The sequence below is a fragment of the Eleutherodactylus coqui genome, chromosome 13, assembly GCF_035609145.1.
Source record: "Eleutherodactylus coqui strain aEleCoq1 chromosome 13, aEleCoq1.hap1, whole genome shotgun sequence".
Classification (NCBI taxonomy): Eukaryota; Metazoa; Chordata; class Amphibia; order Anura; family Eleutherodactylidae; genus Eleutherodactylus; species Eleutherodactylus coqui.
This window is the reverse complement of record NC_089849.1, coordinates 103,735,338-103,761,306: the sequence shown is the minus strand read 5'-3', so window position 1 is coordinate 103,761,306 and position 25,969 is coordinate 103,735,338. Positions and strand designations below refer to the sequence as shown.

At 45.9% G+C, this 25,969-nt stretch overlaps 1 protein-coding gene across 1 annotated transcript in view; it reads left to right on the top strand.

Moving 5' to 3' along the window:
• The first annotated feature begins 951 nt into the window (after window positions 1–951).
• Window positions 952–25,969, top strand: part of LOC136587463 (zinc finger protein 773-like) — a 353,925-nt gene continuing 328,907 nt past the window's right edge. The window contains exon 1 of the mRNA XM_066586041.1: window positions 952–1,168. The gene's annotated coding sequence lies outside the window, so the exon portion shown is untranslated. The remainder of the gene's footprint in view (window positions 1,169–25,969) is intronic.

Below are 25,969 nucleotides of genomic sequence, written 5' to 3'. Positions count from 1 at the left end.
GAGCCACCAGTAAGCTTTTCGTAGCGTTGGACGCTGTTAAACTGCCTCCCCCTCCCTTCTTTTTCTCTGCTCCCAAAGGAGTCTATGGGAGCCATCAGCGTATATTGGCCAAAACATAGTTCCAGAACTATGTTTTCGCTGAGAGTATATGCCCTGGCCGAGTATAGGTTCTATTTTTCGCGTTGCCGGCGTATTTACGCGTCGTATATTCACACATGTGAATGGCTGCATTGGAAACCAGTGTTTCATATGGGTACCGTATATGCGCCCGGGCGTGAAAACGTTGCGCATATGAGCTCATGGGAATGAAACCTTAAGGGTGCCCACCCACTAGCGTTTTTTTACTGCGAAATTCGCAGCGTTTTTTTTTTTTCTGCAGGGGTCTTTGGGCTATGGGACATGCAAAGCTAAAATCGCGATCGCGCAAAATCGCGATATCGCGGTAAATCGCGATTTTGCGCGATCGCGATTTTTTACATTACAAGTCCCATAGACCACCTGCAGAAAAAAAAAAACTGAGAATTTCGCAGTGAAAAAAAACGCTAGTGGGTGGGCACCCTAAGGGCGCCCACCCACTGGCGTTTTTTTTCCCTGCGAAATTCGCAGCATTTTTTTCTCTGCAGGGGTCTATGGGACTTGTAATGTTAAAATCGCGATCGCGCAAAATCGCGATTTCGCGGTAAATTGCGATTTTGCGCGATCGCGATTTTAACATTACAAGTCCCATAGACCCCTGCAGAGAAAAAAATGCTGCGAATTTCGCAGGGGAAAAAAACGCCAGTGGGTGGGCGCCCTAAGGCAGAAGTAACCAAATCACTAAGAGCTAGCTAAGAACTACATCTATTCAGCATCTGACCACTAGAGGGCAGAACGTAGCTGCTATACAATAGTCTATTTCCCTTTCGATAAACTACAAGACAGCTGCTGCTGCCAGCCTCCTCCCTACTGCTCCTCTCACTCAACACAACTTCCCTTCTGTGCGCTCCATGGTTTATGTCCTGCAGTACTTGTAATCCAGAGCAGTCATACGAGAAAAAGCGCACTGGACTACAATTCCCATAATTCTACAGTCTAAGAGCATCATGCAGACTGAACCATTACAACCGTAGGGGAGTCATGAGGAAACCTCATTCACATAAAAGAGGAGGAGAGCAGAAAGAAGCCACTGGTGAGCCTGGCAGCTGCTAATGTGATTTATAGTGTAAACTTGTCTTATGTGGTATGGTACAGGAGGAGTAGACTCTGCTGTCATATCTGTATCTGGGTATTATAGTACAGGAGGAGTAGACTCTTCTGTCCTGTCTGTGTCTGGTTATTATAGTACAGGAGTAGACTCTGCTCTCCTGTCTGTATCTGGTTATTATAGTACAGGAGGAGTAGACTCTGCTGTCCTGTCTGTGTCTGGTTATTATAGTACAGGATGAGTAGACTCTGGGGTCCTGTCTGTGTCTGGTTATTATAGTACAGGGGGAGTAGACTCTGGGGTCTTGTCTGTGTCTGGTTATTATAGTACAGGAGGAGTAGACTCTGGGGTCCTGTCTGTGTCTGGTTATTATAGTACAGGAGGAGTAGACTCTGCGGTCCTGTTTGTGTCTGGTTATTATAGTACAGGAGGAGTAGACTCTGCTGTCCTGTCTGTGTCTGGTTATTATAGTACAGGAGTAGACTCTGCTCTCCTGTCTGTGTCTGGTTATTATAGTACAGGAGGAGTAGACTCTGCTGTCCTCTCTGTGTCTGGTTATTATAGTACAGGATGAGTAGACTCTGGGGTCCTGTCTGTGTCTGGTTATTATAGTACAGGGGGAGTAGACTCTGGGGTCCTGTCTGTGTCTGGTTATTATAGTACAGGAGGAGTAGACTCTGGGGTCCTGTCTGTGTCTGGTTATTATAGTACAGGAGGAGTAGACTCTGCTGTCCTGTTTGTGTCTGGTTATTATAGTACAGGAGGAGTAGACTCTGCTGTCCTGTCTGTGTCTGGTTATTATAGTACAGAAGGAGTAGACTCGGGGTCCTGTCTGTGTCTGGTTATTATATAACAGGAGGAGTAGACTCTGCTGTCCTGTCTGTGTCTGGTTATTATAGTACAGGAGGAGTAGACTCTGCTGTCCTATCTGTATCTGGGTATTATAGTACAGGAGGAGTAGACTCTGGAGTCCTGTCTGTATCTGGGTATTATAGTAAAGGAGGAGTAGACTCTGCTGTCCTGTCTTTATCTGGGTATTATAGTACAGGAGGAGTAGACTCTGCTGTCCTGTCTGTATCTGGGTATTATAGTACAGGAAGAGTAGACTCTCCTGTCCTGTCTATATCTGGGTATTATAGTACAGGAGGGGTAGACTCTGCTGTCCTGTCTGTATCTGGGTATTAAAGTACAGGAGGAGTAGACTCTGCTGTTCTGTCTGTGTCTGGTTATTATAGTGCAGGGGGAGTAGACACTGGGTCCTGTCTGTGTTTGGTTATTATAGTACAGGAGGAGTAGACTCTGCTGTCCTGGCTGTGACTGGTTATTATAGTACAGGGGGAGTAGACTCTGGGGTCCTGTCTGTGTCAGGTTATTATAGTACAGGAGGAGTAGATTCTGGGGTCTTTTCTGTATCTGGGTAGTATAGTACAGGAGGAGTAGACTCTGCTGTCCTGTCTGTGTCTGGTTATAATAGTACAGGAGGAGTAGACTCTGGGGTCCTCCCTGTGTCTGGTTATTATAGTACAGGAGGAGTAGACTCTGCTGTTCTGTCTGTGTCAGGTTATTATAGTACAGGAGGAGTAGACTCTGGGGTCCTGTCTGTGTCTGGTTATTATAGTACAGGAGGAGTAGACTCTGATGTCCTGTCTGTGTCTGGTTATTATAGTACAGGAGGAGTAAACTCTGGGGTCCTGTCGGTGTCTGGTTATTATAGTACAGGTGGAATAGACTCTGCTGTCTTGTCTGTGTCTGGTTATTATAGTACAGGAGGACTAGACTCGGGGTCCTGTCTGTGTATGGGTATTATAGTACAGGAGGTGTAGACTCTGCTGTCCTGTCTGTGATCTGGATTATGATTTCTCCAGCAGGCTTTTGGGGTATTTTGTCGCTTCCGAATTATATCGTGTGCACACATAATCGAACCAGATCACACACAAGTGCTGGTCTAAAACTGGGAGAGTCTCTACAATGTGTAGAGGCTCAAACCTTTTATTATAACACATGACAACCACCCTTCAATGGGCGTGCAACAGATAACATCAGTAACATATAAGATTCTCATTTGTCGGATCATATAGAATCTCCCACCTCTCTCCCCACCCTCCCTCACGTCCGCCATAGTGTGGACTTTGTCTTCTTTAGCATGCAGACAACCTTAAGCAGTTTCTGTGTATGTGGCAACCTATTGTTTAACTAGCTTGTATGAGGAGTGGAAGGGGGCTAGGTAAACACTCAGTATTAAACACAGGATATACACGACACTATGGCCCTTTAACTCTTAGAGGCTGGTTGTGCAACTTGTGTAACTTCTATGTACTTAACTAACATTACATCAGACATCCATTGTCTAGCAAATACTATGATTAGATTGTGTGTCGATCAAACTCCAGAGTTAAAAGTCATTACAACAGCAAAATACATTTGGGTTATATAAATCGATAGACATTTTATACCAAAATAATCAACATGTCTATCACATCTGTGTCTGGTTATTATAGTACAGGAGGAGTAGACTCTGGGGTCCTGTCTGTGTCTGGTTATTATAGTACAGGAGGAGTAGACTCTGGGGTCCTGTCTGTGTCTGGTTATTATAGTACAGGAGGAGTAGACTCTGGGGTCCTGTCTGTGTCTGGTTATTATAGTACAGGAGGAGTAGACTCTGCTGTCCAGTCTGTGTCTGTTTATTATAGTACAGGAGGAGTAGACTCTGGGGTCCTGTCTGTATCTGGTTATTATAGTACAGGAGGAGTAGACTCTGCTGTCCTGTCTGTGTCTGGTTATTATAGTACAGGAGGAGTAGACTCTGGGGTACTGTCTGTGTCTGGTTATTATAGTACAGGAGGTGTAGAGTCTGCTGTCCTGTCTGTGTTGGGTTATTATAGTACAGGAGGAGTAGACTCTTAGTTCCTGTCTGTATCTGGGTATTATAGTACAGCAGGAGTAAACTCTGCTGTCCTGTCTGTGTCGGGTTATTATAGTACAAGAGGAGCAGACTCGGGGTACTGTCTGTTTCTGGTTATTATATTACAGGAGTAGACTCTGCTGGCCTGTCTGTGTCTGGGTAATATAGTACAGGAGGAGTAGACTCTGCTGTCATGTCTGTTAGATTATTATAGTACAGGAGGAGTAGACTCGGGGGTCTTGTTTGTGTCTGGTTATTATAGTACAGGAGGAGTAGACTCTGGGGTCCTGTCTGTGTCTGGTTATTATAGTACAGGAGGAGTAGACTCTGGGGTCCTGTCTGTGTCTGGTTATTATAGTACAGGAGGAGTAGACTCTGCTGTCCAGTCTGTGTCTGTTTATTATAGTACTGGGGGAGTAGACTCTGCTGTCCTGTCTGTGTCTGGTTATTATAGTACAGGAGGAGTAGACTCTGGGGTCCTGTCTGTGTCTGGTTATTATAGTACAGGAGGAGTAGACTCTGCTGTCCAGTCTGTGTCTGTTTATTATAGTACAGGAGGAGTAGACTCTGGGGTCCTGTCTGTGTCTGGTTATTATACTACAGGAGGTGTAGACTCTGGGGTCCTGTCTGTGTCTGGTTATTATAGTACAGGAGATGTAGACTCTGCTGTTCTGTCTGTGTCTGGTTATTATAGTACAGGAGGAGTAGACTCTGGGGTCCTGTCTGTGTCTGGTTATTATAGTACAGGAGGAGTAGACTCTGCTGTCCAGTCTGTGTCTGTTTATTATAGTACAGGAGGAGTAGACTCTGGGGTCCTGTCTGTATCTGGGTAGTATAGTACAGGAGGAGTAGACTCTGGGGTCCTGTTTGTATCTGGGTAGTATAGTACAGGAGGAGTAGACTCTGCTGTCCTGTCTGTGTCTGATTATTATAGTACAGGAGGAGTAGACTCTGGGGTCCTGTCTGTATCTGGGTAGTATAGTACAGGAGGAGTAAACTCTGCTGTCCTGTCTGTGTCTGGTTATTATAGTACAGGAGGAGTAGACTCTGGGGTCCTGTCTGTGTGTGGTTATTATAGTACAGGAGGAGTAAACTCTGGGGTCCTGTCTCTGCTGGTTATTAGAGTACAGGGGGAGTAGACACTGGGTCCTGTCTGTGTTTGGTTATTATAGTACAGGAGGAGTAGACTCTGGGGTTCTGGCTGTGTCTGGTTATTACAGTACAGGAGGAGTAGACTCTGCTGTCCTGGCTGTGTCTGGTTATTATAGTACAGGAGGAGTAGACTCTGGGGTTCTGTCTGTGTTTGGTTATTATAGAACAGGAAGAGTAGACTCTGGGCTCCTGTCTGTGTCTGGTTTGTATAGTACAGGAGGAGTAGACTCTGGGGTCCTGTCTGTGTCTGGTTATTATAGTACAGGGGGAGTAGACTCTGGGGTCTTGTCTGTGTCTGGTTATTATAGTACAGGAGGAGTAGACTCTGGGGTCCTGTCTGTGTCTGGTTATTATAGTACAGGAGGAGTAGACTCTGCTGTCCTGTTTGTGTCTGGTTATTATAGTACAGGAGGAGTAGACTCTGCTGTCCTGTCTGTGTCTGGTTATTATATTACAGGAGTAGACTCTGCTCTCCTGTCTGTGTCTGGTTATTATAGTACAGGAGGAGTAGACTCTGGAGTCCTGTCTGTATCTGGGTATTATAGTAAAGGAGGAGTAGACTCTGCTGTCCTGTCTTTATCTGGGTATTATAGTACAGGAGGAGTAGACTCTGCTGTCCTGTCTGTATCTGGGTATTATAGTACAGGAAGAGTAGACTCTTCTGTCCTGTCTATATCTGGGTATTATAGTACAGGAGGGGTAGACTCTGCTGTCCTGTCTGTATCTGGGTATTAAAGTACAGGAGGAGTAGACTCTGCTGTCCTGTTTGTGTCTGGTTATTATAGTACAGGAGGAGTAGACTCTGCTGTCCTGTCTGTGTCTGGTTATTATAGTACAGAAGGAGTAGACTCGGGGTCCTGTCTGTGTCTGGTTATTATATAACAGGAGGAGTAGACTCTGCTGTCCTGTCTGTGTCTGGTTATTATAGTACAGGAGGAGTAGACTCTGCTGTCCTATCTGTATCTGGGTATTATAGTACAGGAGGAGTAGACTCTGGAGTCCTGTCTGTATCTGGGTATTATAGTAAAGGAGGAGTAGACTCTGCTGTCCTGTCTTTATCTGGGTATTATAGTACAGGAGGAGTAGACTCTGCTGTCCTGTCTGTATCTGGGTATTATAGTACAGGAAGAGTAGACTCTCCTGTCCTGTCTATATCTGGGTATTATAGTACAGGAGGAGCAGACTCTGCTGTCCTGTCTGTATCTGGATATTAAAGTACAGGAGGAGTAGACTCTGCTGTTCTGTCTGTGTCTGGTTATTATAGTGCAGGGGGAGTAGACACTGGGTCCTGTCTGTGTTTGGTTATTATAGTACAGGAGGAGTAGACTCTGCTGTCCTGGCTGTGACTGGTTATTATAGTACAGGGGGAGTAGACTCTGGGGTCCTGTCTGTGTCAGGTTATTATAGGACAGGGGGAGTAGATTCTGGGGTCCTGTCTGTATCTGGGTATTAAAGTACAGGAGGAGTAGACTTTGGGGTCCTGTCTGTTAGATTATTATAGTACAGGAGTAGACTCGGGGGTCCTGTCTGTGTCTGGTTATTACAGGAGGAGTAGACTCTGGGGTCCTGTCTGTGTCTGGTTATTATAGTACAGGAGGAGTAGACTCTGGGGTCCTGTCTGTGTCTGGGTATTATAGTACAGGAGGAGTAGACTCTGGGGACCTGTCTGTGTCTGGTTATTATAGTACAGGAGTAGTAGACTCTGGGGTCCTGTCTGTGTCTGGTTATTATAGTACAGGAGGAGTAGACTCTGCTGTCCAGTCTGTGTCTGTTTATTATAGTACAGGAGGAGTAGACTCTGGGGTCCTGTCTGTGTCTGGGTATTATAGTACAGGAGGAGTAGACTCTGCTGTCCTGTCTGTGTCTGGTTATTATAGTACAGGAGGAGTAGACTCTGGGGTCCTGTCTGTGTCTGGTTATTATAGTACAGGAGGTGTAGACTCTGCTGTCCTGTCTGTGTCTGGTTATTATAGAACAGGAGGAGTAGACTCTGGGGTCCTTTCTGTATCTGGGTAGTATAGTACAGGAGGAGTAGACTCTGCTGTCCTGTCTGTGTCTGGTTATTATAGTACAGGAGGAGTAGACTCTGGGGTCTTTTCTGTATTTGGGTAGTATAGTACAGGAGGAGTAGACTCTGCTGTCCTGTCTGTGTCTGGTTATAATAGTACAGGAGGAGTAGACTCTGGGGTCCTCCCTGTGTCTGGTTATTATAGTACAGGAGGAGTAGACTCTGCTGTTCTGTCTGTGTCAGGTTATTATAGTACAGGAGGAGTAGACTCTGGGGTCCTGTTTGTATCTGGGTAGTATAGTACAGGAGGAGTAGACTCTGCTGTCCTGTCTGTGTCTGGTTATTATAGTACAGGAGGAGTAGACTCTGGGGTCCTGTCTGTATCTGGGTAGTATAGTACAGGAGGAGTAAACTCTGCTGTCCTGTCTGTGTCTGGTTATTATAGTACAGGAGGAGTAGACTCTGGGGTCCTGTCTGTGTGTGGTTATTATAGTACAGGAGGAGTAAACTCTGGGGTCCTGTCTCTGTCTGGTTATTAGAGTACAGGGGGAGTAGACACTGGGTCCTGTCTGTGTTTGGTTATTATAGTACAGGAGGAGTAGACTCTGGGGTCCTGGCTGTGTCGGGTTATTACAGTACAGGAGGAGTAGACTCTGCTGTCCTGGCTGTGTCTGGTTATTATAGTACAGGAGGAGTAGACTCTGGGATCCTGTCTGTGTTTGGTTATTATAGAACAGGAAGAGTAGACTCTGGGCTCCTGTCTGTGTCTGGTTTGTATAGTACAGGAGGAGTAGACTCTGGGGTCCTGTCTGTGTCTGGTTATTATAGTACAGGGGGAGTAGACTCTGGGGTCTTGTCTGTGTCTGGTTATTATAGTACAGGAGGAGTAGACTCTGGGGTCCTGTCTGTGTCTGGTTATTATAGTACAGGAGGAGTAGACTCTGCTGTCCTGTTTGTGTCTGGTTATTATAGTACAGGAGGAGTAGACTCTGCTGTCCTGTCTGTGTCTGGTTATTATATTACAGGAGTAGACTCTGCTCTCCTGTCTGTGTCTGGTTATTATAGTACAGGAGGAGTAGACTCTGCTGTCCTGTCAGTGTCTGGTTATTATAGTACAGGATGAGTAGACTCTGGGGTCCTGTCTGTGTCTGGTTATTATAGTACAGGGGGAGTAGACTCTGGGGTCTTGTCTGTGTCTGGTTATTATAGTACAGGAGGAGTAGACTCTGGGGTCCTGTCTGTGTCAGGTTATTATAGTACAGGAGGAGTAGACTCTGGGGTCCTGTCTGTGTCTGGTTATTATAGTACAGGAGGAGTAGACTCTGCTGTCCAGTCTGTGTCTGTTTATTATTGTACAGGAGGAGTAGACTCTGGGGTCCTGTCTGTGTCTGGTTATTATAGTACAGGAGGTGTAGACTCTGGGGTCCTGTCTGTGTCTGGTTATTATAGTACAGGAGATGTAGACTCTGCTGTTCTGTCTGTGTCTGGTTATTATAGTACAGGAGGAGTAGACTCTGGGGTCCTGTCTGTGTCGGGTTATTATAGTACAGGAGGAGTAGACTCTGCTGTCCAGTCTGTGTCTGTTTATTATAGTACAGGAGGAGTAGACTCTGGGGTCCTGTCTGTGTCTGGGTATTATAGTACAGGAGGAGTAGACTCTGGGGTCCTGTCTGTGTCTGGTTATTATAGTACAGGAGGAGTAGACTCTGCTGTCCTGTCTGTGTCTGGGTATTATAGTACAGGAGGAGTAGACTCTGCTGTCCTGTTTGTATCTGGGTATTATAGTACAGAAAGAGTAGACTCTCCTGTCCTGTCTACATCTGGGTATTATAGTACAGGAGGAGTAGACTCTGCTGTCTTGTCTGTATCTGGGTATTAAAGTACAGGAGGAGTAGACTCTGCTGTTCTGTCTGTGTCTGGTTATTATAGTACAGGGGCAGTAGACACTGGGTCCTGTCTGTGTTTGGTTATTATAGTACAGGAGGAGTAGACTTTGCTGTCCTGTCTGTGTCTGGTAATTATAGTACAGGAGTAGACTCTGCTCTCCTATCTGTGTCAGGTTATTATAGTACAGGAGGAGTAGACTCTGGGGTCCTGTCTGTATCTGGGTATTATAGTACAGGAGGATTAGACTCTGGAGTCATGTCTGTTAGATTATTATAGTACAGGAGGAGTAGACTCGGGGGTCTTGTTTGTGTCTGGTTATTATAGTACAGGAGGAGTAGACTCTGGGGTCCGGTCTGTGTCTGTTTATTATAGTACAGGAGGAGTAGACTCTGGGGTCCTGTCTGTGTCTGGTTATTACAGTACAGGAGGAGTGGACTCTGCTGTCCAGTCTGTGTCTGTTTATTACAGTACAGGGGGAGTAGACTCTGCTGTCCTGTCTGTGTCTGGTTATTATAGTACAGGAGGAGTAGACTCAGGGGTCCTGTCTGTGTCTGGTTATTATAGTACAGGAGGAGTAGACTCTGCTGTCCAGTCTGTGTCTGTTTATTATAGTACAGGAGGAGTAGACTCTGGGGTCCTGTCTGTGTCTGGTTATTATAGTACAGGAGGTGTAGACTCTGGGGTCCTGTCTGTGTCTGGTTATTATAGTACAGGAGATGTAGACTCTGCTGTTCTGTCTGTGTCTGGTTATTATAGTACAGGAGGAGTAGACTCTGGGGTCCTGTCTGTGTCTGGTTATTATAGTGCAGGAGGAGTAGACCCTGCTGTCCAGTCTGTGTCTGTTTTTTATAGTACAGGAGTAGTAGACTCTGGGGTCCTGTCTGTGTCTGGTTATTATAGTACAGGAGGAGTAGACTCTGCTGTCCAGTCTGTGTCTGTTTATTATAGTACAGGAGGAGTAGACTCTGGGGTCCTGTCTGTGTCTGGGTATTATAGTACAGGAGGAGTAGACTCTGCTGTCCTGTCTGTGTCTGGTTATTATAGTACAGGAGGAGTAGACTCTGGGATCCTGTCTGTGTTTGGTTATTATAGAACAGGAAGAGTAGACTCTGGGCTCCTGTCTGTGTCTGGTTTGTATAGTACAGGAGGAGTAGACTCTGGGGTCCTGTCTGTGTCTGGTTATTATAGTACAGGGGGAGTAGACTCTGGGGTCTTGTCTGTGTCTGGTTATTATAGTACAGGAGGAGTAGACTCTGGGGTCCTGTCTGTGTCTGGTTATTATAGTACAGGAGGAGTAGACTCTGCTGTCCTGTTTGTGTCTGGTTATTATAGTACAGGAGGAGTAGACTCTGCTGTCCTGTCTGTGTCTGGTTATTATATTACAGGAGTAGACTCTGCTCTCCTGTCTGTGTCTGGTTATTATAGTACAGGAGGAGTAGACTCTGCTGTCCTGTCAGTGTCTGGTTATTATAGTACAGGATGAGTAGACTCTGGGGTCCTGTCTGTGTCTGGTTATTATAGTACAGGGGGAGTAGACTCTGGGGTCTTGTCTGTGTCTGGTTATTATAGTACAGGAGGAGTAGACTCTGGGGTCCTGTCTGTGTCAGGTTATTATAGTACAGGAGGAGTAGACTCTGGGGTCCTGTCTGTGTCTGGTTATTATAGTACAGGAGGAGTAGACTCTGCTGTCCAGTCTGTGTCTGTTTATTATTGTACAGGAGGAGTAGACTCTGGGGTCCTGTCTGTGTCTGGTTATTATAGTACAGGAGGTGTAGACTCTGGGGTCCTGTCTGTGTCTGGTTATTATAGTACAGGAGATGTAGACTCTGCTGTTCTGTCTGTGTCTGGTTATTATAGTACAGGAGGAGTAGACTCTGGGGTCCTGTCTGTGTCGGGTTATTATAGTACAGGAGGAGTAGACTCTGCTGTCCAGTCTGTGTCTGTTTATTATAGTACAGGAGGAGTAGACTCTGGGGTCCTGTCTGTGTCTGGGTATTATAGTACAGGAGGAGTAGACTCTGCTGTCCTGTCTGTGTCTGGTTATTATAGTACAGGAGGAGTAGACTCTGCTGTCCTGTCTGTGTCTGGGTATTATAGTACAGGAGGAGTAGACTCTGCTGTCCTGTTTGTATCTGGGTATTATAGTACAGAAAGAGTAGACTCTCCTGTCCTGTCTACATCTGGGTATTATAGTACAGGAGGAGTAGACTCTGCTGTCTTGTCTGTATCTGGGTATTAAAGTACAGGAGGAGTAGACTCTGCTGTTCTGTCTGTGTCTGGTTATTATAGTACAGGGGCAGTAGACACTGGGTCCTGTCTGTGTTTGGTTATTATAGTACAGGAGGAGTAGACTTTGCTGTCCTGTCTGTGTCTGGTAATTATAGTACAGGAGTAGACTCTGCTCTCCTATCTGTGTCAGGTTATTATAGTACAGGAGGAGTAGACTCTGGGGTCCTGTCTGTATCTGGGTATTATAGTACAGGAGGATTAGACTCTGGAGTCATGTCTGTTAGATTATTATAGTACAGGAGGAGTAGACTCGGGGGTCTTGTTTGTGTCTGGTTATTATAGTACAGGAGGAGTAGACTCTGGGGTCCGGTCTGTGTCTGTTTATTATAGTACAGGAGGAGTAGACTCTGGGGTCCTGTCTGTGTCTGGTTATTACAGTACAGGAGGAGTGGACTCTGCTGTCCAGTCTGTGTCTGTTTATTACAGTACAGGGGGAGTAGACTCTGCTGTCCTGTCTGTGTCTGGTTATTATAGTACAGGAGGAGTAGACTCAGGGGTCCTGTCTGTGTCTGGTTATTATAGTACAGGAGGAGTAGACTCTGCTGTCCAGTCTGTGTCTGTTTATTATAGTACAGGAGGAGTAGACTCTGGGGTCCTGTCTGTGTCTGGTTATTATAGTACAGGAGGTGTAGACTCTGGGGTCCTGTCTGTGTCTGGTTATTATAGTACAGGAGATGTAGACTCTGCTGTTCTGTCTGTGTCTGGTTATTATATTACAGGAGGAGTAGACTCTGGGGTCCTGTCTGTGTCTGGTTATTATAGTGCAGGAGGAGTAGACCCTGCTGTCCAGTCTGTGTCTGTTTTTTATAGTACAGGAGTAGTAGACCCTGGGGTCCTGTCTGTGTCTGGTTATTATAGTACAGGAGGAGTAGACTCTGCTGTCCAGTCTGTGTCTGTTTATTATAGTACAGGAGGAGTAGACTCTGGGGTCCTGTCTGTGTCTGGGTATTATAGTACAGGAGGAGTAGACTCTGCTGTCCTGTCTGTGTCTGGTTATTATAGTACAGGAGGAGTAGACTCTGCTGTCCTGTCTGTGTCTGGGTATTATAGTACAGGAGGAGTAGACTCTGCTGTCCTGTTTGTATCTGGGTATTATAGTACAGAAAGAGTAGACTCTCCTGTCCTGTCTATATCTGGGTATTATAGTACAGGAGGAGTAGACTCTGCTGTCCTGTCTGTATCTGGGTATTAAAGTACAGGAGGAGTAGACTCTGCTGTTCTGTCTGTGTCTGGTTATTATAGTACAGGGGCAGTAGACACTGGGTCCTGTCTGTGTTTGGTTATTATAGTACAGGAGGAGTAGACTCTGCTGTCCTGTCTGTGTCTGGTAATTATAGTACAGGAGTAGACTCTGCTCTCCTATCTGTGTCTGGTTATTATAGTACAGGAGGAGTAGACTCTGGGGTCCTTTCTGTATCTGGGTAGTATAGTACAGGAGGAGTAGACTCTGCTGTCCTGTCTGTCTGGTTATTATAGTACAGGAGGAGTAGACTCTGGGGTCCTTTCTGTATCTGGGTAGTATAGTACAGGAGGAGTAGACTCTGCTGTCCTGTCTGTGTCTGGTTATCATAGTACAGGAGATGTAGACTCTGCTGTTCTGTCTGTGTCAGGTTATTATAGTACAGGAGGAGTAGACTCTGGGGTCCTGTCTTGGTCTGGTTATTATAGTACAGGAGGAGTAGACTCTGATGTCCTGTCTGTGTCTGGTTATTATAGTACAGGAGGAGTAAACTCTGGGGTCCTGTCGGTGTCTGGTTATTATAGTACAGGTGGAATAGACTCTGCTGTCTTGTCTGTGTCTGGTTATTATAGTACAGGCGGAGTAGACTGCTGTCCTGTCTGTATCTGGGTATTATAGTACAGCAGGAGTAAACTCTGCTGTCCTGTCTGTGTCGGGTTATTATAGTACAAGAGGAGCAGACTCGGGGTACTGTCTATTTCTGGTTATTATATGACAGGAGTAGACTCTGCTGGCCTGTCTGTGTCTGGGTAGTATAGTACAGGAGGAGTAGACTCTGGAGTCATGTCTGTTAGATTATTATAGTACTGGAGGAGTAGACTCGGGGGTCTTGTTTGTGTCTGGTTATTATAGTACAGGAGGAGTAGACTCTGGGGTCCTGTCTGTGTCTGTTTATTATAGTACAGGAGGAGTAGACTCTGGGGTCCTGTCTGTGTCTGGTTATTACAGTACAGGAGGAGTGGACTCTGCTGTCCAGTCTGTGTCTGTTTATTATAGTACAGGGGGAGTAGACTCTGCTGTCCTGTCTGTGTCTGGTTATTATAGTACAGGAGGAGTAGACTCAGGGGTCCTGTCTGTGTCTGGTTATTATAGTACAGGAGGAGTAGACTCTGCTGTCCAGTCTGTGTCTATTTATTATAGTACAAGAGGAGTAGACTCTGGGGTCCTGTCTGTGTCTGGTTATTATAGTACAGGAGGTGTAGACTCTGGGGTCCTGTCTGTGTCTGGTTATTATAGTACAGGAGATGTAGACTCTGCTGTTCTGTCTGTGTCTGGTTATTATAGTACAGGAGGAGTAGACTCTGGGGTCCTGTCTGTGTCTGGTTATTATAGTGCAGGAGGAGTAGACCCTGCTGTCCAGTCTGTGTCTGTTTTTTATAGTACAGGAGTAGTAGACTCTGGGGTCCTGTCTGTGTCTGGTTATTATAGTACAGGAGGAGTAGACTCTGCTGTCCTGTCTGTGTCTGGTTATTATAGTACAGGAGGAGTAGACTCTGCTGTCCTGTCTGTGTCTGGGTATTATAGTACAGGAGGAGTAGACTCTGCTGTCCTGTCTGTGTCTGGTTATTATAGTACAGGAGGAGTAGACTCTGCTGTCCTGTCTGTGTCTGGGTATTATAGTACAGGAGGAGTAGACTCTGGGGTCCTGTCTGTGTCTGGTTATTATAGTACAGGAGGTGTAGACTCTGCTGTCCTGTCTGTGTCTGGTTATTATAGTACAGGAGGAGTAGACTCTGGGGTCCTTTCTGTATCTGGGTAGTATAGTACAGGAGGAGTAGACTCTGCTGTCCTGTCTGTCTGGTTATTATAGTACAGGAGGAGTAGACTCTGGGGTCCTTTCTGTATCTGGGTAGTATAGTACAGGAGGAGTAGACTCTGCTGTCCTGTCTGTGTCTGGTTATCATAGTACAGGAGATGTAGACTCTGCTGTTCTGTCTGTGTCAGGTTATTATAGTACAGGAGGAGTAGACTCTGGGGTCCTGTCTGTATCTGGGTATTATAGTACAGGAGGATTAGACTCTGGAGTCATGTCTGTTAGATTATTATAGTACAGGAGGAGTAGACTCGGGGGTCTTGTTTGTGTCTGGTTATTATAGTACAGGAGGAGTAGACTCTGCTGTCCTGTCTGTGTCTAGTTATTATAGTACAGGAGGAGTAGACTCAGGGGTCCTGTCTGTCTGGTTATTATAGTACAGGAGGAGTAGACTCTGCTGTCCAGTCTGTGTCTGTTTATTATAGTACAGGAGGAGTAGACTCTGGGGTCCTGTCTGTGTCTGGTTATTATAGTACAGGAGGTGTAGACTCTGGGGTCCTGTCTGTGTCTGGTTATTATAGTACAGGAGATGTAGACTCTGCTGTTCTGTCTGTGTCTGGTTATTATAGTACAGGAGGAGTAGACTCTGGGGTCCTGTCTGTGTCTGGTTATTATAGTGCAGGAGGAGTAGACCCTGCTGTCCAGTCTGTGTCTGTTTTTTATAGTACAGGAGTAGTAGACTCTGGGGTCCTGTCTGTGTCTGGTTATTATAGTACAGGAGGAGTAGACTCTGCTGTCCAGTCTGTGTCTGTTTATTATAGTACAGGAGGAGTAGACTCTGGGGTCCTGTCTGTGTCTGGGTATTATAGTACAGGAGGAGTAGACTCTGCTGTCCTGTCTGTGTCTGGTTATTATAGTACAGGAGGAGTAGACTCTGGGATCCTGTCTGTGTTTGGTTATTATAGAACAGGAAGAGTAGACTCTGGGCTCCTGTCTGTGTCTGGTTTGTATAGTACAGGAGGAGTAGACTCTGGGGTCCTGTCTGTGTCTGGTTATTATAGTACAGGGGGAGTAGACTCTGGGGTCTTGTCTGTGTCTGGTTATTATAGTACAGGAGGAGTAGACTCTGGGGTCCTGTCTGTGTCTGGTTATTATAGTACAGGAGGAGTAGACTCTGCTGTCCTGTTTGTGTCTGGTTATTATAGTACAGGAGGAGTAGACTCTGCTGTCCTGTCTGTGTCTGGTTATTATATTACAGGAGTAGACTCTGCTCTCCTGTCTGTGTCTGGTTATTATAGTACAGGAGGAGTAGACTCTGCTGTCCTGTCAGTGTCTGGTTATTATAGTACAGGATGAGTAGACTCTGGGGTCCTGTCTGTGTCTGGTTATTATAGTACAGGGGGAGTAGACTCTGGGGTCTTGTCTGTGTCTGGTTATTATAGTACAGGAGGAGTAGACTCTGGGGTCCTGTCTGTGTCAGGTTATTATAGTACAGGAGGAGTAGACTCTGGGGTCCTGTCTGTGTCTGGTTATTATAGTACAGGAGGAGTAGACTCTGCTGTCCAGTCTGTGTCTGTTTATTATTGTACAGGAGGAGTAGACTCTGGGGTCCTGTCTGTGTCTGGTTATTATAGTACAGGAGGTGTAGACTCTGGGGTCCTGTCTGTGTCTGGTTATTATAGTACAGGAGATGTAGACTCTGCTGTTCTGTCTGTGTCTGGTTATTATAGTACAGGAGGAGTAGACTCTGGGGTCCTGTCTGTGTCGGGTTATTATAGTACAGGAGGAGTAGACTCTGCTGTCCAGTCTGTGTCTGTTTATTATAGTACAGGAGGAGTAGACTCTGGGGTCCTGTCTGTGTCTGGGTATTATAGTACAGGAGGAGTAGACTCTGCTGTCCTGTCTGTGTCTGGTTATTATAGTACAGGAGGAGTAGACTCTGCTGTCCTGTCTGTGTCTGGGTATTATAGTACAGGAGGAGTAGACTCTGCTGTCCTGTTTGTATCTGGGTATTATAGTACAGAAAGAGTAGACTCTCCTGTCCTGTCTACATCTGGGTATTATAGTACAGGAGGAGTAGACTCTGCTGTCTTGTCTGTATCTGGGTATTAAAGTACAGGAGGAGTAGACTCTGCTGTTCTGTCTGTGTCTGGTTATTATAGTACAGGGGCAGTAGACACTGGGTCCTGTCTGTGTTTGGTTATTATAGTACAGGAGGAGTAGACTTTGCTGTCCTGTCTGTGTCTGGTAATTATAGTACAGGAGTAGACTCTGCTCTCCTATCTGTGTCAGGTTATTATAGTACAGGAGGAGTAGACTCTGGGGTCCTGTCTGTATCTGGGTATTATAGTACAGGAGGATTAGACTCTGGAGTCATGTCTGTTAGATTATTATAGTACAGGAGGAGTAGACTCGGGGGTCTTGTTTGTGTCTGGTTATTATAGTACAGGAGGAGTAGACTCTGGGGTCCGGTCTGTGTCTGTTTATTATAGTACAGGAGGAGTAGACTCTGGGGTCCTGTCTGTGTCTGGTTATTACAGTACAGGAGGAGTGGACTCTGCTGTCCAGTCTGTGTCTGTTTATTACAGTACAGGGGGAGTAGACTCTGCTGTCCTGTCTGTGTCTGGTTATTATAGTACAGGAGGAGTAGACTCAGGGGTCCTGTCTGTGTCTGGTTATTATAGTACAGGAGGAGTAGACTCTGCTGTCCAGTCTGTGTCTGTTTATTATAGTACAGGAGGAGTAGACTCTGGGGTCCTGTCTGTGTCTGGTTATTATAGTACAGGAGGTGTAGACTCTGGGGTCCTGTCTGTGTCTGGTTATTATAGTACAGGAGATGTAGACTCTGCTGTTCTGTCTGTGTCTGGTTATTATATTACAGGAGGAGTAGACTCTGGGGTCCTGTCTGTGTCTGGTTATTATAGTGCAGGAGGAGTAGACCCTGCTGTCCAGTCTGTGTCTGTTTTTTATAGTACAGGAGTAGTAGACCCTGGGGTCCTGTCTGTGTCTGGTTATTATAGTACAGGAGGAGTAGACTCTGCTGTCCAGTCTGTGTCTGTTTATTATAGTACAGGAGGAGTAGACTCTGGGGTCCTGTCTGTGTCTGGGTATTATAGTACAGGAGGAGTAGACTCTGCTGTCCTGTCTGTGTCTGGTTATTATAGTACAGGAGGAGTAGACTCTGCTGTCCTGTCTGTGTCTGGGTATTATAGTACAGGAGGAGTAGACTCTGCTGTCCTGTTTGTATCTGGGTATTATAGTACAGAAAGAGTAGACTCTCCTGTCCTGTCTATATCTGGGTATTATAGTACAGGAGGAGTAGACTCTGCTGTCCTGTCTGTATCTGGGTATTAAAGTACAGGAGGAGTAGACTCTGCTGTTCTGTCTGTGTCTGGTTATTATAGTACAGGGGCAGTAGACACTGGGTCCTGTCTGTGTTTGGTTATTATAGTACAGGAGGAGTAGACTCTGCTGTCCTGTCTGTGTCTGGTAATTATAGTACAGGAGTAGACTCTGCTCTCCTATCTGTGTCTGGTTATTATAGTACAGGAGGAGTAGACTCTGGGGTCCTTTCTGTATCTGGGTAGTATAGTACAGGAGGAGTAGACTCTGCTGTCCTGTCTGTCTGGTTATTATAGTACAGGAGGAGTAGACTCTGGGGTCCTTTCTGTATCTGGGTAGTATAGTACAGGAGGAGTAGACTCTGCTGTCCTGTCTGTGTCTGGTTATCATAGTACAGGAGATGTAGACTCTGCTGTTCTGTCTGTGTCAGGTTATTATAGTACAGGAGGAGTAGACTCTGGGGTCCTGTCTTGGTCTGGTTATTATAGTACAGGAGGAGTAGACTCTGATGTCCTGTCTGTGTCTGGTTATTATAGTACAGGAGGAGTAAACTCTGGGGTCCTGTCGGTGTCTGGTTATTATAGTACAGGTGGAATAGACTCTGCTGTCTTGTCTGTGTCTGGTTATTATAGTACAGGCGGAGTAGACTGCTGTCCTGTCTGTATCTGGGTATTATAGTACAGCAGGAGTAAACTCTGCTGTCCTGTCTGTGTCGGGTTATTATAGTACAAGAGGAGCAGACTCGGGGTACTGTCTATTTCTGGTTATTATATGACAGGAGTAGACTCTGCTGGCCTGTCTGTGTCTGGGTAGTATAGTACAGGAGGAGTAGACTCTGGAGTCATGTCTGTTAGATTATTATAGTACTGGAGGAGTAGACTCGGGGGTCTTGTTTGTGTCTGGTTATTATAGTACAGGAGGAGTAGACTCTGGGGTCCTGTCTGTGTCTGTTTATTATAGTACAGGAGGAGTAGACTCTGGGGTCCTGTCTGTGTCTGGTTATTACAGTACAGGAGGAGTGGACTCTGCTGTCCAGTCTGTGTCTGTTTATTATAGTACAGGGGGAGTAGACTCTGCTGTCCTGTCTGTGTCTGGTTATTATAGTACAGGAGGAGTAGACTCAGGGGTCCTGTCTGTGTCTGGTTATTATAGTACAGGAGGAGTAGACTCTGCTGTCCAGTCTGTGTCTATTTATTATAGTACAGGAGGAGTAGACTCTGGGGTCCTGTCTGTGTCTGGTTATTATAGTACAGGAGGTGTAGACTCTGGGGTCCTGTCTGTGTCTGGTTATTATAGTACAGGAGATGTAGACTCTGCTGTTCTGTCTGTGTCTGGTTATTATAGTACAGGAGGAGTAGACTCTGGGGTCCTGTCTGTGTCTGGTTATTATAGTGCAGGAGGAGTAGACCCTGCTGTCCAGTCTGTGTCTGTTTTTTATAGTACAGGAGTAGTAGACTCTGGGGTCCTGTCTGTGTCTGGTTATTATAGTACAGGAGGAGTAGACTCTGCTGTCCTGTCTGTGTCTGGTTATTATAGTACAGGAGGAGTAGACTCTGCTGTCCTGTCTGTGTCTGGGTATTATAGTACAGGAGGAGTAGACTCTGCTGTCCTGTCTGTGTCTGGTTATTATAGTACAGGAGGAGTAGACTCTGCTGTCCTGTCTGTGTCTGGGTATTATAGTACAGGAGGAGTAGACTCTGGGGTCCTGTCTGTGTCTGGTTATTATAGTACAGGAGGTGTAGACTCTGCTGTCCTGTCTGTGTCTGGTTATTATAGTACAGGAGGAGTAGACTCTGGGGTCCTTTCTGTATCTGGGTAGTATAGTACAGGAGGAGTAGACTCTGCTGTCCTGTCTGTCTGGTTATTATAGTACAGGAGGAGTAGACTCTGGGGTCCTTTCTGTATCTGGGTAGTATAGTACAGGAGGAGTAGACTCTGCTGTCCTGTCTGTGTCTGGTTATCATAGTACAGGAGATGTAGACTCTGCTGTTCTGTCTGTGTCAGGTTATTATAGTACAGGAGGAGTAGACTCTGGGGTCCTGTCTGTATCTGGGTATTATAGTACAGGAGGATTAGACTCTGGAGTCATGTCTGTTAGATTATTATAGTACAGGAGGAGTAGACTCGGGGGTCTTGTTTGTGTCTGGTTATTATAGTACAGGAGGAGTAGACTCTGCTGTCCTGTCTGTGTCTAGTTATTATAGTACAGGAGGAGTAGACTCAGGGGTCCTGTCTGTCTGGTTATTATAGTACAGGAGGAGTAGACTCTGCTGTCCAGTCTGTGTCTGTTTATTATAGTACAGGAGGAGTAGACTCTGGGGTCCTGTCTGTGTCTGGTTATTATAGTACAGGAGGTGTAGACTCTGGGGTCCTGTCTGTGTCTGGTTATTATAGTACAGGAGATGTAGACTCTGCTGTTCTGTCTGTGTCTGGTTATTATAGTACAGGAGGAGTAGACTCTGGGGTCCTGTCTGTGTCTGGTTATTATAGTGCAGGAGGAGTAGACCCTGCTGTCCTGTCTGTGTCTGTTTTTTATAGTACAGGAGTAGTAGACTCTGGGGTCCTGTCTGTGTCTGGTTATTATAGTACAGGAGGAGTAGACTCTGCTGTCCAGTCTGTGTCTGTTTATTATAGTACAGGAGGAGTAGACTCTGGGGTCCTGTCTGTGTCTGGGTATTATAGTACAGGAGGAGTAGACTCTGCTGTCCTGTCTGTGTCTGGTTATTATAGTACAGGAGGAGTAGACTCTGCTGTCCTGTCTGTGTCTGGGTATTATAGTACAGGAGGAGTAGACTCTGCTGTCCTGTTTGTATCTGGGTATTATAGTACAGAAAGAGTAGACTCTCCTGTCCTGTCTATATCTGGGTATTATAGTACAGGAGGAGTAGACTCTGCTGTCCTGTCTGTATCTGGGTATTAAAGTACAGGAGGAGTAGACTCTGCTGTTCTGTCTGTGTCTGGTTATTATAGTACAGGGGCAGTAGACACTGGGTCCTGTCTGTGTTTGGTTATTATAGTACAGGAGGAGTAGACTCTGCTGTCCTGTCTATGTCTGGTAATTATAGTACAGGAGTAGACTCTGCTCTCCTATCTGTGTCAGGTTATTATAGTACAGGAGGAGTAGACTCTGGGGTCCTGTCTGTATCTGGGTATTATAGTACAGGAGGATTAGACTTTGGGGTCCTGTCTGTTAGATTATTATAGTACAGGAGGAGTAGACTCGGGGGTCCTGTCTGTGTCTGGTTATTACAGGAGGAGTAGACTCTGGGGTCCTGTCTGTGTCTTGTTATTATAGTACAGGAGGAGAAGACTCTGGGGTCCTGTCTGTGTCTGGGTATTATAGTACAGGAGGTGTAGACTCTGGGGTCCTGTCTGTGTCTGGTTATTATAGTACAGGAGTAGTAGACTCTGGGGTCCTGTCTGTGTCTGGTTATTATAGTGCAGGAGGAGTAGACTCTCCTGTCCTGTCTGTGTCTGGTTATTAAAGTACAGGAGGAGTAGACTCTGCTGTCCAGTCTGTGTCTGTTTATTATAGTACAGGAGGAGTAGACTCTGGGGTCCTGTCTGTGTCTGGGTATTATAGTACAGGAGGAGTAGACTCTGCTGTCCTGTCTGTGTCTGGTTATTATAGTACAGGAGGAGTAGACTCTGGGGTCCTGTCTGTGTCTGGTTATTATAGTACAGGAGGTGTAGACTCTGCTGTCCTGTCTGTGTCTGGTTATTATAGTACAGGAGGAGTAGACTCTGGGGTCCTTTCTGTATCTGGGTAGTATAGTACAGGAGGAGTAGACTCTGCTGTCCTGTCTGTCTGGTTATTATAGTACAGGAGGAGTAGACTCTGGGGTCCTTTCTGTATCTGGGTAGTATAGTACAGGAGGAGTAGACTCTGCTGTCCTGTCTGTGTCTGGTTATTATAGTACAGGAGATGTAGACTCTGCTGTTCTGTCTGTGTCAGGTTATTATAGTACAGGAGGAGTAGACTCTGGGGTCCTGTCTTGGTCTGGTTATTATAGTACAGGAGGAGTAGACTCTGATGTCCTGTCTGTGTCTGGTTATTATAGTACAGGAGGAGTAAACTCTGGGGTCCTGTCGGTGTCTGGTTATTATAGTACAGGTGGAATAGACTCTGCTGTCTTGTCTGTGTCTGGTTATTATAGTACAGGAGGAGTAGACTCTGGGGTCCTGTCTGTGTCTGGTTATTATAGTACAGGCGGAGTAGACTGCTGTCCTGTCTGTATCTGGGTATTATAGTACAGCAGGAGTAAACTCTGCTGTCCTGTCTGTGTCAGGTTATTATAGTACAAGAGGAGCAGACTCGGGGTACTGTCTGTTTCTGGTTATTATATTACAGGAGTAGACTCTGCTGGCCTGTCTGTGTCTGGGTAATATAGTACAGGAGGAGTAGACTCTGGAGTCATGTCTGTTAGATTATTATAGTACAGGAGGAGTAGACTCGGGGGTCTTGTTTGTGTCTGGTTATTATAGTACAGGAGGAGTAGACTCTGGGGTCCTGTCTGTGTCTGTTTATTATAGTACAGGAGGAGTAGACTCTGGGGTCCTGTCTGTGTCTGGTTATTACAGTACAGGAGGAGTGGACTCTGCTGTCCAGTCTGTGTCTGTTTATTATAGTACAGGGGGAGTAGACTCTGCTGTCCTGTCTGTGTCTGGTTATTATAGTACAGGAGGAGTAGACTCAGGGGTCCTGTCTGTGTCTGGTTATTATAGTACAGGAGGAGTAGACTCTGCTGTCCAGTCTGTGTCTGTTTATTATAGTACAGGAGGAGTAGACTCTGGGGTCCTGTCTGTGTCTGGTTATTATAGTACAGGAGGTGTAGACTCTGGGGTCCTGTCTGTGTCTGGTTATTATAGTACAGGAGATGTAGACTCTGCTGTTCTGTCTGTGTCTGGTTATTATAGTACAGGAGGAGTAGACTCTGGGGTCCTGTCTGTGTCTGGTTATTATAGTGCAGGAGGAGTAGACCCCGCTGTCCAGTCTGTGTCTGTTTTTTATAGTACAGGAGTAGTAGACTCTGGGGTCCTGTCTGTGTCTGGTTATTATAGTACAGGAGGAGTAGACTCTGCTGTCCAGTCTGTGTCTGTTTATTATAGTACAGGAGGAGTAGACTCTGGGGTCCTGTCTGTGTCTGGGTATTATAGTACAGGAGGAGTAGACTCTGCTGTCCTGTCTGTGTCTGGTTATTATAGTACAGGAGGAGTAGACTCTGCTGTCCTGTCTGTATCTGGGTATTAAAGTACAGGAGGAGTAGACTCTGCTGTTCTGTCTGTGTCTGGTTATTATAGTACAGGGGCAGTAGACACTGGGTCCTGTCTGTGTTTGGTTATTATAGTACAGGAAGAGTAGACTCTGCTGTCCTGTCTATGTCTGGTAATTATAGTACAGGAGTAGACTCTGCTCTCCTATCTGTGTCAGGTTATTATAGTACAGGAGGAGTAGACTCTGGGGTCCTGTCTGTATCTGGGTATTATAGTACAGGAGGATTAGACTTTGGGGTCCTGTCTGTTAGATTATTATAGTACAGGAGGAGTAGACTCGGGGGTCCTGTCTGTGTCTGGTTATTACAGGAGGAGTAGACTCTGGGGTCCTGTCTGTGTCTTGTTATTATAGTACAGGAGGAGAAGACTCTGGGGTCCTGTCTGTGTCTGGGTATTATAGTACAGGAGGTGTAGACTCTGGGGTCCTGTCTGTGTCTGGTTATTATAGTACAGGAGTAGTAGACTCTGGGGTCCTGTCTGTGTCTGGTTATTATAGTGCAGGAGGAGTAGACTCTCCTGTCCTGTCTGTGTCTGGTTATTAAAGTACAGGAGGAGTAGACTCTGCTGTCCAGTCTGTGTCTGTTTATTATAGTACAGGAGGAGTAGACTCTGGGGTCCTGTCTGTGTCTGGGTATTATAGTACAGGAGGAGTAGACTCTGCTGTCCTGTCTGTGTCTGGTTATTATAGTACAGGAGGAGTAGACTCTGGGGTCCTGTCTGTGTCTGGTTATTATAGTACAGGAGGTGTAGACTCTGCTGTCCTGTCTGTGTCTGGTTATTATAGTACAGGAGGAGTAGACTCTGGGGTCCTTTCTGTATCTGGGTAGTATAGTACAGGAGGAGTAGACTCTGCTGTCCTGTCTGTCTGGTTATTATAGTACAGGAGGAGTAGACTCTGGGGTCCTTTCTGTATCTGGGTAGTATAGTACAGGAGGAGTAGACTCTGCTGTCCTGTCTGTGTCTGGTTATTATAGTACAGGAGATGTAGACTCTGCTGTTCTGTCTGTGTCAGGTTATTATAGTACAGGAGGAGTAGACTCTGGGGTCCTGTCTTGGTCTGGTTATTATAGTACAGGAGGAGTAGACTCTGATGTCCTGTCTGTGTCTGGTTATTATAGTACAGGAGGAGTAAACTCTGGGGTCCTGTCGGTGTCTGGTTATTATAGTACAGGTGGAATAGACTCTGCTGTCTTGTCTGTGTCTGGTTATTATAGTACAGGAGGAGTAGACTCTGGGGTCCTGTCTGTGTCTGGTTATTATAGTACAGGCGGAGTAGACTGCTGTCCTGTCTGTATCTGGGTATTATAGTACAGCAGGAGTAAACTCTGCTGTCCTGTCTGTGTCAGGTTATTATAGTACAAGAGGAGCAGACTCGGGGTACTGTCTGTTTCTGGTTATTATATTACAGGAGTAGACTCTGCTGGCCTGTCTGTGTCTGGGTAATATAGTACAGGAGGAGTAGACTCTGGAGTCATGTCTGTTAGATTATTATAGTACAGGAGGAGTAGACTCGGGGGTCTTGTTTGTGTCTGGTTATTATAGTACAGGAGGAGTAGACTCTGGGGTCCTGTCTGTGTCTGTTTATTATAGTACAGGAGGAGTAGACTCTGGGGTCCTGTCTGTGTCTGGTTATTACAGTACAGGAGGAGTGGACTCTGCTGTCCAGTCTGTGTCTGTTTATTATAGTACAGGGGGAGTAGACTCTGCTGTCCTGTCTGTGTCTGGTTATTATAGTACAGGAGGAGTAGACTCAGGGGTCCTGTCTGTGTCTGGTTATTATAGTACAGGAGGAGTAGACTCTGCTGTCCAGTCTGTGTCTGTTTATTATAGTACAGGAGGAGTAGACTCTGGGGTCCTGTCTGTGTCTGGTTATTATAGTACAGGAGGTGTAGACTCTGGGGTCCTGTCTGTGTCTGGTTATTATAGTACAGGAGATGTAGACTCTGCTGTTCTGTCTGTGTCTGGTTATTATAGTACAGGAGGAGTAGACTCTGGGGTCCTGTCTGTGACTGGTTATTATAGTGCAGGAGGAGTAGACCCCGCTGTCCAGTCTGTGTCTGTTTTTTATAGTACAGGAGTAGTAGACTCTGGGGTCCTGTCTGTGTCTGGTTATTATAGTACAGGAGGAGTAGACTCTGCTGTCCAGTCTGTGTCTGTTTATTATAGTACAGGAGGAGTAGACTCTGGGGTCCTGTCTGTGTCTGGGTATTATAGTACAGGAGGAGTAGACTCTGCTGTCCTGTCTGTGTCTGGTTATTATAGTACAGGAGGAGTAGACTCTGCTGTCCTGTCTGTGTCTGGGTATTATAGTACAGGAGGAGTAGACTCTGCTGTCCTGTTTGTATCTGGGTATTATAGTACAGAAAGAGTAGACTCTCCTGTCCTGTCTATATCTGGGTATTATAGTACAGGAGGAGTAGACTCTGCTGTTCTGTCTGTGTCTGGTTATTATAGTACAGGGGCAGTAGACACTGGGTCCTGTCTGTGTTTGGTTATTATAGTACAGGAGGAGTAGACTCTGCTGTCCTGTCTGTGTCTGGTAATTATAGTACAGGAGTAGACTCTGCTCTCCTATCTGTGTCAGGTTATTATAGTACAGGAGGAGTAGACTCTGGGGTCCTGTCTGTATCTGGGTATTATAGTACAGGAGGATTAGACTCTGGAGTCATGTCTGTTAGATTATTATAGTACAGGAGGAGTAGACTCGGGGGTCTTGTTTGTGTCTGGTTATTATAGTACAGGAGGAGTAGACTCTGGGGTCCTGTCTGTGTCTGTTTATTATAGTACAGGAGGAGTAGACTCTGGGGTCCTGTCTGTGTCTGGTTATTACAGTACAGGAGGAGTGGACTCTGCTGTCCAGTCTGTGTCTGTTTATTATAGTACAGGGGGAGTAGACTCTGCTGTCCTGTCTGTGTCTGGTTATTATAGTACAGGAGGAG